This window comes from Balaenoptera musculus, chromosome 3, assembly GCF_009873245.2.
Source record: "Balaenoptera musculus isolate JJ_BM4_2016_0621 chromosome 3, mBalMus1.pri.v3, whole genome shotgun sequence".
NCBI classification, from domain to species: domain Eukaryota; kingdom Metazoa; phylum Chordata; class Mammalia; order Artiodactyla; family Balaenopteridae; genus Balaenoptera; species Balaenoptera musculus.
In genome coordinates, this window is record NC_045787.1 from 162,030,011 (window position 1) to 162,050,105 (window position 20,095).

General features: G+C 42.2%; 1 non-coding gene across 1 annotated transcript; it reads right to left on the reverse strand.

Annotated features, from left to right (window-relative positions):
* Positions 1-18,063: 18,063 nt before the first annotated feature.
* LOC118893708 lies at positions 18,064-18,224 on the reverse strand. Its single transcript, XR_005019557.1, has one exon. It is a non-coding gene; the product is annotated as a small nucleolar RNA SNORA62/SNORA6 family (small nucleolar RNA).
* Between the last annotated feature and the right edge of the window lie 1,871 nt (positions 18,225-20,095).

Genomic DNA, 20,095 nt, shown 5'->3' on the forward strand with positions numbered 1-20,095 from the left:
AGCCCGTGCGCCACAACTACTGAGCCTGCACTCTAGAGCCCACGTGCCACAACAACTGAAGCCCGCGCACCTGGAACCCATGCTCCGCAACAAGAGAAGCCACTACAACGAGAAGCCCGTGCACCATAACGAAGAGTAGCCCCCGCTCGCCGCAACTAGAGAAAGCCTGCGCGCAGCAACGAAGACCCAACGCAGCCAAAAAATAAATAACTTTTTTTTTAGAAAAGGCAGGACTTGGCAGCTGGAAATGGGGCCAGTGTTCACTAGAGTGTTGAGGAAGAGGGAAAATCCTCAAGCTTCAGGGGATGAGAATCTTGCCACATAAGCAGCACTAAGATTTTGTGATCCATCAATTGAATGATAAATAGAAAACTGAAAGGTTCAATGGACCAGGCAGGGTTAATTTAAGGTGGAAAAAAGCCCTTCTTTTTTCAATTGTGGTACATCTACATAACATAAGATTTACCATCTTGACCACAATTAAGTGTACAGTTCAGTGGCATTAAGTACTTCCATATTTTGTGTAACCATCACCACCATGTATCTCCAGAACTCATCTTGTAGAACTGAAACTCTATACCCATTAAACACTAACTCCTCATTCCCCCTCCCCAGCCCCTGGCACCCAACATTCTATTTTATGTCTCTATGAATTTGACTCCTCTAAGGATCTCAAGCAAATGGAATGATATGGTGTTTGTCCTTTTTTGTGACTGGCTCACTTAGCTTATCATAATGTCCTCAAGGTTCATCTATGTTGTAGCATGTTTCAAGGCTTCATTTCTTTTAAGGCTGAATAATATTCTATTGTATGGATATACTACATTTTGTTTATCCATTCCTGCATTTATGGACACTTGGGTTGCTTCCACCTCTTGGCAATTCTGAATAATCCTGCTATGAATATCTAGTACATATTTTGCAGGGTTGGTGTGGGAAGGACCCCAGGTGGAATCTGAAATCCAGCATTGCACAGGTGCTGAGGCCATGCTTCCCATGGGCTGCCCCCACAAGTGACTGAGCAGGGCAAGGACACTGAGGCAGTCCAGGTCCTGGGAAACCAGAACTCCTCTGGAACAAGCAAATGAGCTCAGTGACCTGGCCAAATCTCTCAGAGCTACCCTGCAGTCTAAACTGCGTCCATCACACCTTCCTTCCTTCCCTCTCTCTTTTCCTCCCTTCCCTATCTCTGTACATCACCAAAGGCTCTCCCAGCCTCCCTTTCTCCATCCATCTCATTTTCCCACATCACCATGGCCTCCAACAAATCTCTCAAATCTGAACTCATCTTGACCTCTGCATCTTGGAGATTCCAGACTCAAAAGGGAAACCGTTTGACAAATACCGCCATTGACTTCCCATGAGCAAAATTCATCCTTCTATCGTCTTAAAACACACTAGGGTTACAGGATTTATCTGTTACAGCAGCTGTTGTTACCTTAATTAATACAGGAGTGAGTCGGGGTGCCACTTCCCAAAATGTTAAGTTCAAAACCACAACTCCAGGTGTGTGATTCATAGATCGGGAAGATGCCACTGCAGCTGCTACAATTTCTTTTGAAACTCATAAAGCTAAGGGCTGGACACAGGAATTCTGCTAAGAAATAAAAATGAAAAACCAAGGTCTCACAAGCCAGTCACCAGTTATGTTGCCGAAACTCAGCCTCTGTTCGCCGGTGCCAAATAGAAACAGGGAAACCGAGTTTTGGGTGAAGTAGAAGAGAGTAGTTTTTATAGCTTTGCCAGGCAAAGGGGCCACAGCAGGCTAATGCCCTCAAGACTGTGTGTCCCACCCTGGAGGGGGTAGTGAGGAGTCCTATAGTGTTCAGGGAGCAGGGCGGGGCGTGGTCAGCTCGTGGACATTCTTCTGATTGGTTGGTGGTGAGGTAATGGGGAGTCAGCATCATCAACCTTCTGGTTCCAAATGGTTTGGGGTCTATGTGCTTGTGGGCAGCATACAGTTAACATCTTCCATCTGGTGGGGGTTTCAGTATCTGCAACACACCTCAAAGGACATGGCTCAGAAGATTATCTATAGTCCTTGAGGAAGAACTAAAGGTCCTTGACTTTGTTTAATGGCTAAAGTACTATTATTTTGTTTTGCTTGACTGTTTTCCTTTCTTTCTGCATTTTCTCAATTCTCTGATTAAATTTATTCTTTGACTAAAGTTTTTCTACAAACACAAGGCAGGCAGAGGGGCGGAGTCAAGATGGTGTACTAGGAGGACGCGGAATTCGCATCTCCTCACAACTAGGACACCTACCAGGCACCATTGGGGGACCATGGACACCCAAGGGGATGGGAGGAACCCCCAGCGACCGGTGAGCTCTCCTTTTGGCTTGTTTCCTCCCCCCACCCCCTTTTTTCTTTTTTCTGTTGTGGCCTTATTTTACCTTGATGCAGTTGTTTCGATTATAGTTTTATTTTTCCTAATATATTTTTTATCTTTCTAATTTTATTTTGTGCCTCCAAGAGGTCCTCATCTCAGCACCAAGACCCAGCTATATCCAACTGCCTGCAAACTCCAGTGCTGGATGTCTCAGGCCAAACAACCAGTAAGACAGGAATACAGCACCACCCATCAAAAAAAAAAAAAATGAAACGACAAAAATAATTGTTACAGATAAAGGAGCAAGGTAAAAACCTACAAGACCAAATAAATGAAGATGAAATAGGCAACCTACATGGAAAAGAATTCAGAGTAATGATAGTAAAGATGATCCAAAATCTCGGAAACAGAATGGAGAAAATACAAGAAACATTTAACAAGGATCTAGAAGAACTAAAGAGCAACCAAACAGTGATGAACAACACAATTACTGAAATTAAAAATACTCTAGAAGGAATCAATAACAGAATAACTGAAGCAGGAGAACAGATAAGTGAGCTAGAAGATAAAATGGTGGAAATAACTGCCAGGGAGCAGAATAAGGAAAAAAGAATGAAAAGTATTGAGGACAGTCTCAGAGACCTCTGGGACAACATTAAACGCACCAACATTCGAATTATAGGGGTCCCAGAGGAAGAAGAGAAAAAGAAAGGGCCTGAGAAAATATTTGAAGAGATTATAGTCTAAAACTTCCCTAACATGGGAAAGGAAATAGTCAATCAACTCCAGGAAGCACAGAGAGTACCATAAAGGATACACCCAAAGAGAAACATGCTGAGACACATATTAATCAAACTATCAAAAACTAAATACAAAGAAAAAATATTGAAAGCAGAAAGGGAAAAGCAACAAATAACATACAAGGGATTCCCCATAATGTTAACAGCTGATTTTTCAGCAGAAATTCTGCAAGTCAGAAGGGAGTGGCAGGACATATTTAAAGTGATGAAAGGGAAAAACCTACAACCAAGGTTACTCTACCCAGCAAGGGTCTCATTCAGATTTGACAGAGAAATTAAAACCTTTACAGGTAAGCAAAAGTTAAGAGAATTCAGCACCACCAAACCAGCTTTACAACAAATGCTAAAAGAATTTCTCTAGGCAGGAAACACAGGGAAGGAAAAGACCTACAATAACAAACCCAAAACAATCAAGAAAATGGTAATAGGAATATACATATCAATAATTACCTTAAATATAAATGGATTAAATGCTCCAACCAAAAGACATAGACTGGCTGAATGTATACAAAAACAAGACCTGTACATATGCTGTCTACAAGAGACCCACTTCAGACCTAGGGACACATACAGACTGAAAGTGAGGGGATGGAAAAAGATATTCCACGCAAATGGAAATCAAAAGAAAGCTGGAATAGCAATTCTCATATCAGACAAAACTTTAAAACAAAGACTATTACAAGAGACAAAGAAGGACACTACATAATGATCAAGGGATCAATCCAAGAAGAAGATATAACAGTTGTAAATATTTATGCACCCAACATAGGAGCAATCCATACATAAGGCAAATGCTAACAGCCATAAAAGGGGAAATCAACAGTAACACAATCATAGTAGGGGACTTTAACACGCCACTTTCACCAATGGACAGATCATCCAAAATGAAAATAAATAAGGAAACACAAGCTTCAAATGATACATTAAACAAGATGGACTTAATTGATATTTATAGGACATTCCTCCAAAAACAACAGAATACACATTCTTCTCAAGTGCTCATGGAACATTCTCCAGGATAGACCATATCTTGGGTCACAAATCAAGCCTTGGTAAATTTAAGAAAACTGAAATTGTATCAAGTATCTTTTCCGACCACAATGCTATGAGACTAGATATCAATTACAGGGAAAAAACTGTATAAAATACAAACACATGGAGGCTAAACAATACACTACTAAATAACCAAGAGAACACTGAAGAAATCAAAGAGGAAATAAAAAAATACTTAGAAACAAATGACAATGAAAACACGATGACCCAAAACCTATGGGATGCAGCAAAAGCAGTTCTAAGAGGGAAGTTTATAGCAATACAATCCTACCTCAAGAAACAAGAAAAATCTCAAATAAACAACCTAACCTTACACCTAAAGCAATTAGAGAAAGAAGAACAAAAAACCCCCAAAGTTAGCAGAAGGAGAGAAATCATAACGATCAGATCAGAAATAAATGAAAAAGAAAGAAACAATAGCAAAGATCAATAAAACTAAAAGCTGGTTCTGTGAGAAGATAAACAAAATTGATAAACCATTAGCCAGACTCATCAAGAAAAAAAGGGAGAAGACTCAAATCAACAGAATTAGAAATGAAAAAGGAGAAGTAACAACTGACACTGCAGAAATACAAAGGATCATGGGAGCTTACTACAAGCAATCATATGCCAATAAAATGGACAACCTGGAAGAAATGGACAAATTCTTAGAAAAGCACAACCTTCCGAGACTGAACCAGGAAGAAATAGAAAATATAAACAGACCAATCATAAGCACTGAAATTGAGACTGTGATTAAAAATCTTCCAACAAACAAAAGCCCAGGACCAGATGGCTTCACAGGCGAATTCTATCAAATATTTAGAGAAGAGCTAACACCTATCCTTCTCAAACTCTTCCAAAATATAGCTGAGGGAAGAACACTCTCAAACTCATTCTACAAGACCACCATCACCCTGATACCAAAACCAGACAAAGATGTCACAAAGAAAGAAAACTACAGGCCCATATCACTGATGAACATAGATACAAAAATCCTCAATAAAATACTACCAAACAGCATCCAACAGCACATTAAAAGGATCATACACCATGATCAAGTGAGGTTTATCCCAGGAATGCAAGGATTCTTCAATATACACAAATCAATGTGATACACCATATTAACAAATTGAAGGATAAAACCATATGATAATATCAATAGACACAGAAAAAGCTTTCAACAAAATTCAACACCCATTTATGATAAAAACTCTTCAGAAAGTAGGCATAGAGGGAACTTACCTCAACATAATAAAGGCCATATATGACAAACCCACAGCAAACATCATTCTCAATGGTGAAAAACAGAAACCATTTCCTCTAAGATCAGGAACGAGACAAGGTTGCCCACTCTCACCACTATTATTCGACATAGTTTTGGAAGTTTTAGCCACATCAATCAGAGAAGAAGAAGAAAAAAAAGGAATCCAAAACAGAAAAGAAGAAGTAACACTGTCACTGTTTGCAGATAACATGGTACTATACATAGAGAATCCTAAAGATGCTACCAGAAAACTACAGAGCTAATCAATGAATTTGGTAGAGTAGCAGGATACAAAATTAATGCACAGAAATCTCTTGCATTCCTATACACTAATGATGAAAATTCTGAAAAAGAAATTAAGGAAACACTCCCATTTACCACTGCAAGAAAAAGAATAAAATACCTAGGAATAAACGTACCTAAGGAGAGAAAAACCTGTATGCAGAAAACTATAAGACACTGATGAAAGAAATTAAAGATGATGCAAACAGATGGAGAGATATACTTTGGTCTTGGATTGGAAGAATCAACATTGTGAAAATGACTATACTACCCAAAGCAATCTACAGATTCAATGCAATCCCTATCAAACTACCACTGGCATTTTCACAGAACTAGAACAAAAAATTTCACAATTTGTAAGGAAACACAAAAGACCCTGAATAGCAAAAACAATCTTGAGAAAGAAAAATGGAGCTGGAGGAATCAGGCTCCCGGGCTTCAGACTATACTACAAAGCTACAGTAATCAAGACAGTATGGTACTGGCACAAAAACAGAAATATAGATCACTGGAACAGGATAGAAAGCCCAGAGATAAACCCACGCACATATGGTCACCTTATCTTTGATAAAGGAGGCAAGAACATACAATGGAGAAAAGACAGCACCTTCAATAAGTGGTGCTGGGAAAATTGAACAGCTACATGTAAAAGAATGAAATTAGAACAGTCCCTGACACCATACACAAAAATAAACTCAAAATGGATTAAAGACCTAAATGTAAGGCCAGACACTCTAAAACTCTTAGAGGAAAACATAGGCAGAACACTCTATGACATAAATCACAGCAAGATCCTTTTTGACTCACCTCCTAGAGAAATGGAAATAAAAACAAAGATAAACAAATGGGACCTAATGAAACTTAAAAGCTTTTGCACAACAAAGGAAACCATAAACAAGACAAACATACAACTCTCAGAATGGGAGAAAATATTTGCAAATGAAGCAACTGACAAAGGATTAATCTCCAAAATTTATGAACAGCTCATGCAGCTCAATATCAAAAAAACAAACAACCCAATCCAAAAATGGGCAGAAGACCTAAACAGACATTTCTCCAAAAAAGTTATACAGATTGCCAACAAACACATGAAAAGATGCTCAACATCACTAATCATTAGAGAAATGCAAATCAAAACTACAATGAGGTATCACCTCACACCTCAGAATGGCCATCATCAAAAAATCTACAAACAATAAATGCTGGAGAGGTTGTGGAGAAAAAGGACCCCTCTTGCACTGTTGGTGGGAATGTAAATTGATACAGCCACTATGGAGAACAGTATGGAGGTTCCTTAAAAAACTAAAAATAGAACTACCATACAACCGAGCAATCCCACTACTGGGCATATACCCTGAGAAAACCATGATTCAAAAAGAGTCATGTACCACGATGTTCATTGCAGCTCTATTTACAATAGCCAGAACATGGAAGCAACTGAAGTGTCCATCAACAGATGAATGGATAAATAAGATGTGGCACATATACACAATGGAATATTACTCAGCCATAAAGAGAAACAAAATGGAGTTATTTGTAGTGAGGTGGATGGACCTAGAGTCTGTCACACAGAGGAAGTAAGTCAGAAAGAGAAAAACAAATACCGTATGCTAACACATATATATGGAATCTAAAAAAAAAAAAAAAAGGTCATAAAGAACCTAGGGGCAGGACGGGAATAAAGACACAGACGTAGAGAGTGGACTTGAGGACACAGGGAGGGGAAGGGTAAGCTAGGAGGAAGTAAGAGACTAGCATTGACATATATATACACTACCAAATGTAAAATAGATAGCTAGAGAGAAGCAGCCGCATAGCACAGGGAGATCAGCTTGGTGCTTTGCGACCACCTAGAGGGGTGGGATAAGGAGGGTGGGAGGGAGATGCAAGAGGGAAGGGATATGGGAGTATAAGTATGCATACAGCTGATTCACCTTGTTATACAGCAGAAACTAACACAACACTGTAAAGCAATTATACTCCAATAAAGATGTTAAAAAAAAAAAGAAACACAGAAAAAAGAAAAGGCAGGCAGAGGACATGAGTGGGGGTCTATTCTGGGAAGGCCTCATAGGGTCCTGCTCAGTTACAATTAGTCACCAGTACTAACAGTTGAAACAGCAAAGAGTTGGCCTCCAACCCACATCCCCCTTCCAAATCTAGAGTGCTTCCAGTTGGCTGGACCCAGTTCATCTCCAACATTCTAGCTGCAAGGGATTCTTTGAAAGGTCATGTTTTGCTGACCAGTCTCTGCATTAGATATTAGAAGGGTGTTGGGATGGAGACTAAGTGTAAGTCCACCCATATCGACCTCCAGGCAGAAACTTTAAGACGCTTTCTGTTTTTGGCATTTTCCAACTTGCACTGATTCCCATATAAATAAAAGCAGATGGCCCATAATCCTAACAACAGGTGTATTAGTCTGAGTTCCCCCAAGAGCGGACTTGAAGACAATTATTTCAATGTGAGCAATTATTGGGGAGGTGATCCCAGGAAGCAGGGTGAAGGAATGGGGAAACAAGACGTAGAAGAGAAGTCAATAAAATGTGTGATACCAAACACTGTATTAATTAGTTATTGCTAAGTCCCCAAACTTAGCAACTTAACACACTTTTTAACCTAAGAGTTTCTAAGCGTCCCAAATCCAGGTTAGGAGGCAGGGATCGTTGGGGATCATCTTTGAGTCTGTCTTCCACAAGCACATCCCTACCCTTAGCAATGAGAGCTCAATCCTTCCAGGGCACTCTGAGAGACCATATAGCAGAGTCCTCAGAATTGACCCCCTGAGGAGTGAGGAAGTGGAATATCTATCCACCAATGCCTGTCCCATATTGTTTGAGGACCACTCCAAAGGCAATAATTTTATAGTATGTATTAGTCGTTTGGGGCACTACAACAAATTACCATAGACTGGGTGACTTATATAGAAATTTATTTCTCACAGTTCTAGAGGCTGGAAGTCCAAGATCAGGGTGCCAGCATGGTCAGGCTCTGGTGAGACCCATTTTCTGGGTTGTAGATACTGACTTCTCCTTGTCTGATCACTGGGCAGAAAGACAGCAAGAGAGCTCTCTGACCCCTTCTTACAAGGGCACTAATCTTACAGACAAGGGCTCCGCCCTCATACATAACTGTGTTCCAAGTCTCCACCTCCTAATATCATCACATTGGGAATTAGGATTTCAACATATGAATTTGGGATTGGGGAGGACATACATTCAGTCCATAACATCCACACAGGCTGAGGAGAATGGCCTTAGTGTAGTGAATTGAATGATGGTCTCCCAAAAGATATGCCCTCACCCCTAGAACCCGTGAATGTGACTTTATTTGGAAAAGGGGTCTTTTCAGATGTAATTAAGGATACTGAGATGAGATCATCCTGGATTTAGGGTGGGCCCTACATCCAATGATTGGTGTCCTCCTAAGAAGAGGAGGTAACACATAGAGACACACAGAGAGAAGAAGCCCACATGACAATGGAAGTAGAGATTGGAAGGATGTAGCTATAGGCCAAGAAGTGCCAAGGACTGCTGGAAACCACCAGAAGCTGCGAGAGCATGGCTTGTCCCTCAGAGCCTCCAGAAGAAACCAACACCACTGATACCTTGATTTTGGACACCTGGCCTCCAGAACTTATAGATTTCTGTTTCTGAAACCACTGTGGTCATTTGTTATGGCAACACTAGGAAACTAATGCAGTCAGAGAGCTGAAGGCAGTTGTGGTATAAAAGGGAACTGTTTGCAAGTGACCTCCAAGGCAGTCCAAGGCAGTAGCGGCACCAATAGTATCTGCTATAACAAAATATTTTTATTTTTATTTTTTTGTCTCTAGAAACTTGTTGCAAATGCAACCAAGAAATTATGAAGGTGACAGCACCTAATTCCCTTGGGGAGCTGACATTGGCTATATTTCTGGCTACCTGTCATTTAACCTTCCATCTTCCTATGATCACCTTGATCTCCCTTTTATTTTTTTTAATTTATTTATTTTATTAATTTATTATTTTTGGCTGCGTTGGGTCTTCATTTCTTCACACGGGCTTTCTCTAGTTGCGGTGAGCAGGGGCTACTCTTCCTTGCAGTGAGTGGACTTCTCATTGTGGTGGCTTCTCTTGTTGCAGAGCACGGGCTCTAGGCTCACGGGCTTCAGAAGTTGTGGCTCGTGGGCTTCAGTAGCTGTGGCTCACGGGCTCTAGAGTGCCGGCTCAGTAGTTGTGGCGCAAGGGCTTAATTGCTCCGTGCAATTAAGATGTGGGATCTTCCCAGACCAGGGCTCGAACCCATGTCCCCTGCATTGGCAGGCAGATTCTTAACGACTGCACCACCAGGGAAGCCCTGATCTCCCTTTTAGGGGGAAAATTCCCCACTGAGAACAGTCTTAGCATAATGGTTGTTCCAACACCAGCCTCCCCTCCTGGGGCAGGAATGGGACCCATGCTCAGCCAACATAAGGCTCATTGTTTTGACTCTTGGATGAGTGGCCCAGGGTCATTTGAAAGTGTTTGAAGGACAGTGGCAGGGGTAGCATGTGGCCAGAGCTGTCTGCCAGCTCTATGACCTTGGCCCCGAATCCTCTCACTGGCCCCCAAGGAGGAAGGCTCATCTAACACAGACGCGCTGAGGATGTACTTCCTATGAACTTTCTATCCATCATGAAAGTTCACCGATGTCCTGTGATAATACACAAGTGACCAGGAGAAGGGATGCACTGAGCCCTGCTGGGAACTTCCCCCCTCCCCACAACATGAAGTATTAGCTGGGTAGAAAGAAGAGGAAATCTGAACAGAACTGTGTTCCCAGACCTGGGCAAACTTGCTGTGCCCAACTCCTGTCTCTGGGGCCACTGTCTCTAGATGACTGGGAGATGTTAAGGAAAATTCTATATGTCAATATTGACACCATTTCTCAGCCCTTCACTCTCAATGTGGGTTCTAATCCAGTAATGTGGGGCCTTCTGCCATGGGATGCAATTGTCTTTGCTTGGGTTCCCCCAGAAGTAGATACTGACCCAAGAACTCGTGGGCAAATCATTTGATTTGGGAGGCAAACCCAGGGAACACCAGTAGGTGTTTAGGGATATGAGAAAGAAAGGGGAGGGCACCCGATACTGGTGCACAGATGAGCAGGTTTCCCCTGTAGGCAACTCTGGCCCAGCCCTGCTAGGAAACTCTAGGAGACTGCATTGGACATGCCCCTCAGAGTCACCCCACCTGAGGGCAGAGGGAGCTGGGGTATTGATCCACCAGTTCCCATCAGTTGTTAGTTGATGGCTGCTGATGGTGACAGGGGTGGAGATGTAGCTGTTAGCTGTTCATTCCCAGGCACTTCTAACATGCTGTGCAGGCTTTGGCAACTTTAGAGAAGCCCGTTGGGCAAAAGATGCAGACATTAGCAGCTGGGGTTATCTACCAAAGGTTACGGCCATTCATCTTTAGCGTCAGCAATTCATAACCCTCACGGTGTCCACTAGACCTCCAGAGAGCCCTCAGTTTCACCCCTTTCTCCAAGACTATTTCTACAGCTTTTGGTCAATTTTGTGAGCCTCTGATATTATTTCCATAAAACTCATCCTTTAAAGTTAGTATGCACAGAATCCATTTCTGTTGCATGCAAGCAAAAACTCTGACTGATGTTCCCTGATGTCCTACATTTGGAACGAAATAATCTGTAAATAACATAACTGGGCATGTAAAAACTTTTTTCCCAAAGATAATTTTCAAAGTAACAATAAGGAAATTAAAGAAAAAATATTTGTCCAGATTTCAGGGGCACCCCACATACTCAGGTTAATAGTCTCTGTTGAACTGCTACCACCCTGGTCCAGCTTCCACCATCTCCTACCTGGTCTAGTGCAGTTGCCTCCTCTCTGGTCTCTGGGTTTCCACCCTCACTCCTCCCATCCCTGTATCCTCCCCACAAGCAACAAGAGGGCACTTGTAAGAACTTAAGTTAGATCATGTCCCTCCTCTGCTCAGAACCCTTCATGGCTCCCACATCACTCAGAGCAAAAGCCCAAGTCCGTCTTGTAGCCCACAAGGCCCTGCCTCATCATCTCCCTGCCCTCACCTCCTCCCACTGCCCCCCTCGTTCATTCTGATCCAGGTTCCCCGCTATTCCACAAACGTGCCATGCCTGGTCCAGCCTCAGGGCCTTTGCACTTTCTGTTCCTTCTTCCTGGAATGCTCTTTCCCAGATAACCATGGGGATTGCTTCTTCACTTCCTTTAATTCCTTCAAAGTCAGTGAGACCATCCCAAGCCATCTGATCTAAAATTGCAAACAACCCTGTTTTAAGATGTAGATTTTATTATCATTCAGGTATGGTGAGGTGAACAGACCAAGAGAGGACTGCCATTGAAAAGACACAGTTCCCAGCAGGAGGGGAGGCACACCTTGCCTTGAAGAGCCACACAGAGAAGCACCAGGATTGGTCAGGAGGCAGGGGGAGTGAGGGGAAACATGGTGGTTTCATTGTGGTTTCTGCAGAAAGGAATGGGTGAGGCACAGTCAGCAAGCTTAGGCATGACTAGTCTGGATAATTTCAGTGGCTTCTGGGCATAGGAACTGTCCTTAGTTGTCTGGTATCTGGCTCTGGAATGATTAGGATAGGTAGATAGTGTTGGAACTGATAAAAAGAGGTGATTGGGGTGTGGAATCTGGATTGGAGTCCTTTACTAGCTCTAAGAATTGGCTAACCCTGGGAGGGACAGTTTTTTTGAGACTCAACCAGGCCCCAGATGTCAAAGCATCAGAAACATGGTTAACACAAAACCCCATGCCAGCACTCCATTCCCCTTTACTGCGTGGTTTGTCTCCACAACAATTAACAATCCGTGACATACTGTGCAGTTTCCTTCTTTACTTTGTTGACTGACTCCCAGACTGGGTGCCAGCCCCATGAAGCATAAACATTTGTCTGTTTTAGTAGTCCCTGTTCTAACGCCAGCACCTAGGACAGCACCTGTCACGGTGAATTGAATGAATGAATTGATCCATATATTCCATGAGTTATGGAATGATTACTCTTCAGCAGTTGGTAGTGAAAGCCCAGAGCCTGTATAGAATCTTAGTGGTTTGCCTGATTTGACCCTCAGACACTGTGTTTCTTTGCATCCCCAGCAGAGCAGGAAATCTGCCTAGTATTCACAATCCAGTAATGGGGGAAACCGTATCTTGTGAACACCCACTTCTCAAACTTGATCCGTTCACAGGAGTGGGCATCTCTAGCTGGGTGAGACCCCCTAGTTCTGAGCCAGAGGAAGGGGATGCTTCTCCCTGGAGGTGACTCTTGGTCACATTTTTCCTTCACCCCCTCCTCTGTCCTAAAAATAACCAGGATGCTGGAAGCTGTTGAGGCTGCATTGAGCTTTTTTTAACCTTAGGATCTAGGCTGTGACCAGGCTGGACTTCGCTGCAGCAAAAACATGTCAGTGGAGAAGTCTCACCTCAGAGAGGATTTTGAGCATCCTTATAATATGCAAGTTACAATATCTGATTTAGTAGATGGTGTGAATTGAGAGTTATTGGGGAAGCAGCAGAAGAAAGAGGGAAATGAAAGAATTTATTCATTCATTCAGTGCCAGGCCTTTTTCTGGGTACTGGGAATACAGTAAGGAAAAAGCAGACAAAAATCTGTGCCCTGGAAATAAACAGGATGAGCTTAGAATATCTACTTGTGTCTGAAAGCAAGGAAAGGGCTTTTAAAGACTAAGGGTTCTATCAAAAGAACACACAAACTAGCTTGAAGGGGCTCCCACTGGTCAAAATTGGGATAAGATCCTACCCTGTTAGCCAAAATCCCATGTCATAAAAACCTTGCTTACAGATGTTAAATTCAATTTCTTACAGCTCCAATCAGAGCAATTAAATAAACAGACTGGAAGTTTCACACCACAAGAATAAATAGCCAAATGCCAAGGATTTTTGAAAAGCAATATGGTGCATTATTTCATCTGGGATAGTCACACTGAACCATGGATTAATCAAACATGGAGCTGGCGCCCTAGAAAGTATTCTGCTATCAAGATGTGTCATTTCTGATTGACTTATTCTACTTTGGAATAGTAGGAGCTGCCAATTTCTGGGTCCTTTCTGGGTCACTCTTCTACGTGCTTCAGGTACATTATCTCACTTGATCCGAGCCACAAATGAACAAGTCAGGTTCTGATTTCCAGTGTTTCCTAGAAGAGGCAACTGAGCACCCAGACCCTCTAAAGCACAATTTAGGAAAAGAGGAGGAGAAAGAGAAGGATGAAGTATTATGACCCTGGTAGTATCCAAACACTTCTCTTGCCATATCCAAGGTACTGGAAGTCAAGTCTCTCTCTTTTCTCTAACAGAAAGAATAAGCAGTGTTTGGTGTTCACCCATATGTTCTCCTCCATTTCCCAGACCCTCTTGCAGTTAGAACAGAACCATGTGACTCATTCTAGCCAATGGATCTTCACTACCAGATGGAGGCAGTTAACAGCTGGTGTGCCCCCTCTCTCCTTCTCTTCCCCTCCCAAGGTAGCTTTGGAAGCCTGTGAGAGATGGTGCTGGTGCACAATGGAGGAAGGTTGGATCCCTGAGTCACTGCTTGGATGCAAACCCTGCTAACCAGCTTCCCAGAAATGAGAAACAGACTTGTGCTGGGTACAGCCACTAAAGTTTCCCGTTTGTTTGTTATCACCACTGAACGGAGCCTTACACTGACTAGCGAGCCTACTTTGTGGACAAAGGGAGAATTCTCAGAGAAATTTTGCAGAAGTTACATGTCACTTTCCCCGGGTACAATTTGCATAATTCATTCTCCGAGAAGAATTCACAGAACTTAGTGAAGAACTAAGACCTATAGGCAGCAGTTTGCTGATCCCCTTTTCATGAGATAGGAGAAATCATTTATTACATAGTGGATGCCATGGGGTCTCTTTAAAGGGGATATAGCCAAGAGCCTCTCCTAGGAGTGAGGCACATAAATCAATTCACCAATCTGGGCCTCAGTTTCCCCATTTGGAAGGCTGTATGGGAAAGTCTCTGCAATCCATTCTCTCATTTTAAAAAATTTCCTTGATTTTAATTTCAGTCTGAAAAAAAACTGGGGAAGGGGAGAAGAGAGGAAATTTGGAAATAATTACCCTCCGTATAGCAACCCCTGAAGATCACAAAAAGGTTATACTGAGAATGGGAGCAAGAATTCTAAAGCTTCTCCACTCCTGGGGAACCTGCTGTCCTAAATTTAAACTTGGCAGAGATTTTGGCAACATCCTCAGGCCTCTTTCTGCCAAGAAACTCACTGAAATTAACAAATGGCTTATTTGCTTATGTTTGGTCTGTCCTCAGTACAGGAACAGTTTTCCAGGCACAAAACTGATTATATCCAAATTTACTTCCAGTTTTCTCCTCTCTGCAGTTGTGTCATGTCCTCAGTTTGAAAGGTCACGTTCATCAGATTAGAATATGAGATGGTGGCATGCAGACATTTCATGTAAATGCCTGAATGCCTGAGGCAGGATAAGGAGGAAACAAACTTCTGCAGAAGAAAAATAATTATAATAACAGCTCAGGCACAGTCCTAGAGTTGTACATATATTAAATTTAGCAATATCCAACTTTTTTAACCACCTGAGCTCCTTTGCCGTACGTAATTTCTTTTGCCCAGACCATTCCAATAAATTTGTAACCCATAATAATGAATTTATCATACAAAAATGCAAAAGGTGAAAATTGATGATCTAAAATAACACAAATTGTTAACACCCTGGTCTAAGCCTCCATCACCTCCCACATGGACCAGTGCTGTTGTTTCTGCCCAGGTCTCCTGGCTCCTGCCCTCACGCCTGATGGTCTGTTCCCCCTGCCGCAGCCAGAGGACGCCAGTGAGCACCTGAGTCCAGCCACTGGCCTCCCCTGCTCAGAACTTTGCACAGCTCCCACTTCATTGGGATAAAAGCCAAAGTCCTTCCCACATCCCCCAAAGCCCTGCACAATCTGCCGCCAGCAACCCCCTGCCCTCGCCTCCTCCCACTCTCCCCCTCACCTACTCCCTCCAACCACGCTGACTTTTTTGCTGTTGCTCAAACATACTAGGCATGGTCCCACCTCAGGGCCTTTGAACTTGCTGTTCCCACTGCCTAGAAAGCTTCTTCCTCCCAGCTTCCTCATTCACCTGCATCAAGTTTGCTCAGTTCTCACATTTCTAACCCGCTTCTAACCCCCTAAAACTGCAGCTCACTCCCGATCCACTTACCCTGTTCTATATTCTTTCTTCCATAGTATTTACCACCTTTTTCTTTTAGGAAATAACTTTTTATTTTATATTGGAGTATAGTTGATTAACAATGTTGTGTTTCAGGTGTACAGCAAAATGATTCAGTCATACATATATATGTATCTATTCTTTTTCAAATTCTTTTCCCATTTAGGTTGTTATATAATATTGAGCAGAGTTCCCTGTACTATACAGTAGGTCCTTGTTGGTTATCCATTTTATTTATTTTTTATTTTTTTAATTTATTTTTGGCTGCATTGGGTCTTCGTTGCGGTGCGCAGGCTTCTCATTGTGGTGGCTTCTCTTGTTGCAGAGCACGGGCTCTAGGCGCAGGCTTCAGTAGTTGTGGCACGCGGGCTCAGTAGTTGTGGCTCGTGGACTCAGTAGCTGTGGTGCCCGGGCTTAGTTACTCCACAGCATGTGGAATCTTCCCAGACCAGGGATCAAACCCGTGTCCCCTGCATTGGTAGGCAGATTCTTAACCACTGAGCCACCAGGGAAGTCCCTGGTTATCCATTTTAAATATAGCAGTGTGTACATGTCAATCCCATACTCCCTAACTATCCCTCCCCCCACCCCTCCCCTCCCCCACCACCGTAACCATAAATTCATTCTCTAAGTCTGTGAGTCTGTTTCTGTTTTGTAAATAAGTTCATTTATATCATTTTTTTTAGATTCCGTATATAAGCAATGTCATACGATATTTCACTTTCTCTGTCTGACTAATTTCACTTAGTATGATAATCTCTAGTTCCATCCATGTTGCTGAAAATAGCATTATTTCATTCTTTTTAATAGCTGAGTAATATTCCATTGTATATAGGTACCATATCTTCTTTATCCATTCCTCTGTCGATGGACATTTAGGTTGCTTCCATGTCCTGGCTATTGTAAACAGTGCTGCAATGAACATTGGGGTGCATGTATCCTTTTGGACCATGTTTTACCACCTTTTAACATACTTTATGTCTCGGGGGGTTTTAATATTTATTTATTTACTTTGGCTGCACCGGGTCTTAGTTGCGGCATGTGGGATTTGGTTCCCTGACCAATCTAGTTCCCCTGCACTGGGGGCGTGGGGTCTTAACCACTGGACCACCAGGGAAGTCTCTATGTCTCATGTTTATTATCCACCACCCTCCACTCGAATTGAAACCCCTTGAGGATGGGAGCTTTGTTTATTCACTGCTGTAGCTCAGACATCTAGAAAGTACCTGGTGCATAGTAGGTACACAATACATATTATTGAAGGAACGGATAAATGAACAAATGAATGACTTGCTTTACAATATCTGACTTATGGAAATTTTGGAATATCTAATTTTGGAATATCTCAGTGTTGACTTTTTAATAGGTTTTCATTTTCTTCTTCCTCCCTATTGTTTCCTGTTTGAGTTCAAATCCCATCCTCGGTGCTCTAGAATTCTCTCCACCCACAGGCATACAGCCCCCATGCTCCAACCTTCTGTATTTTTTGTTTTTTTTTTTTTAGAAACTGTTTATTTTCCGTCAACCTACTTCCATTTTAAGAGTTTGTGGAAGAGCAGCTTAAGACCACTCAGTGGTTGTTCCTACCCATTCAGTGGCCTGAGGAGTGGGAGCTGCAGACCAGTCTTCAGTGGCAGGCTAAGCAGTCAGTGGGGAACTGCTGAATAGGCACAGAGGGCACCTGCAGCACCTTCGGACCAGTCCGCCACCTCAGGCTGAGTAGCAGTGAACTCAGGAGCTGGAACAGTCCATTCACCCTGAAATTCTTCCTTGGTCACAGCCTTCACAGCTGCCACCTGCTCTTCCTTTTCAATCTCTTCAGGATCTCTGTTGAAGTAGAAATCAGGCATGACCTCCCATGGGTGTTCACGGGAGATGGTGCCACGCGTGTGCAGAACTTCCCGGGCAAGCATCCACCAACTCAGACCCACTGAGTGAGCTCCCTTTTTAGGATCGTACAGCGGGATACATCAAGTTAGTCTGAAAACAGAAAGGCCAAATAACGTCTGAGAGGTCCAAGATGAAGAAATCATGGAGAAAAGCAGAAGAAAACACAGGCCATCTTTAAAATGTTTTCATCTCTCCTTAAAGCTTTCGTACATTAAAATCATACATTTGTAGCAAGTATTACTATCAAACTCCACTCATTGAGCCAGAGACCCTTGTGGTGTTGGCGAAAAACTTGCCCCTCATGTAGAACACTACCTACACTTGTGAGTTCATCGGCCAGTGGCTGTATTTTTACTAAACCTGAATCTCATGGAATAGTACCAACACTTGGGCCTTTCTGGGGGCATGACAGCTCTGTAGGTTTCATATAAACAGAGACCAGGGTTTCTCAACCTCTGCACAGTTGGGTCCAGATCCTTCTTTGCAGTGGGGGCCGTCCTGCGCATTATAGGAAGTTCACAAGCATCCCTGGCCTCCACCCACTAGATGGCAGTAGCCCCCTCTGACCCCATTCACAACAATTAAAAATGTCTCCAGCTTTGTCAAACTCTCCAAGGAGAGAAGGCACCCCAGGTCGAGAATCACTGGGTTAAATGTTCCTCGCAGATTACCAAACCCACAATCCAATAAACTTCCCAGATAGTGCTCTTCGGGTTCGTTGTTAAACTAGCACCATTTTCTTTTTATCCATGTGAGACAAAACCCAAGTGCACACTAGAGCCAGAAAGTCCCCAGCCATGCCCAGAGGTGAACACAGCACCACTTCCACAACTTTCGCACCAAAATAGCATTAATCAGGAGGAAACATCAGACAAAGCCAAACTGAGGGGCATTCTACAAAGTACTCAACCTGCACTGTTCAAAAGAATCAGGGTCACGTACAGTGTGGTGACTAAAGTTAACAATACTGTATTATATATTTGAAAATAAGATCTAAGGGAGTAGAGTGGATATATGTATACATATGACTGATCACTTTACTGTACAGCAAGAAACTAGCACAACATTGTAAAGCAACCATACTCCAATAAAAATTAATTTTAAAAAAAAAGAGCTTATGTCCCTGGTAATGGTCTGTCCTATTGATAACCTGGGACCACTATCAGTGTTAACATATATTAAAATATTCTATTGGAAGCACAGAGAGTCCCATACAGGATAAACCCCAGGAGAAACACGCCAAGACACATATTAATCAAACTGTCAAAAATTAAATATAAGGAAAACATATTAAAGGCAGCAAGGAAAAAACAACAAATAACATACAAGGGAATCCCCATAAGGTTAACCGCTGATCTTTCAGCAGAAACTCTGCAAGCCAGAAGGGAGTGGCAGGATATACTTAAAGTGATGAAGGAGAAAAACCTACAACCAAGATTACTCTACCCAGCAAGGATCTCATTCAGATTCGATGGAGAAATTAAAACCTTTACAGACAAGCAAAAGCTGAGAGAGTTCAGCACCACCAAACCAGCTTTACAACAAATGCTAAAGGAACTTCTCTAGGCAAGAAACACAAGAGAAGGAAAACACCTACAATAACAAACCCAAAACATTTAAGAAAATGGGAATAGGAACATACATATCGATAATTACCTTGAATGTAAATGGATTAAATGCTCCCACCAAAAGACACAGGCTGGCTGAATGGATACAAAAATAAGACCCATATATATGCTGTCTACAAGAGACCCACTTCAGACCTAGAGACACATACAGACTGAAAGTGAGGGGATGGAAAAAGATATTCCATGCAAATGGAAATCAAAAGAAAGCTGGAGTAGCAATTCTCATATAAGACAAAATAGACTTTAAAATAAAGACTATTACAAGAGACAAAGAAGGACACTATATAATGATCAAGGGATCGATCCAAGAGGAAGGTATAACAATTGTAAATATTTATGCACCCAACATAGGAGCACCTCAATACATAAGGCAAATACTAACAGCCATAAAAGGGGAAATCGACAGTAACACAATCATAGTAGGGGACTTTAACACCCCACTTTCACCAATGGACAGATCATCCAAAATGAACATAAATAAGGAAACACAAGCTTTAAATGATACATTAAACAATATGGACTTAATTGATATTTATAGGACATTCCACCCAAAAACAACAGAATACACATTTTTCTCAAGTGCTCATGGAACATTCTCCAGGATAGATCATATCTTGGGTCACAAAT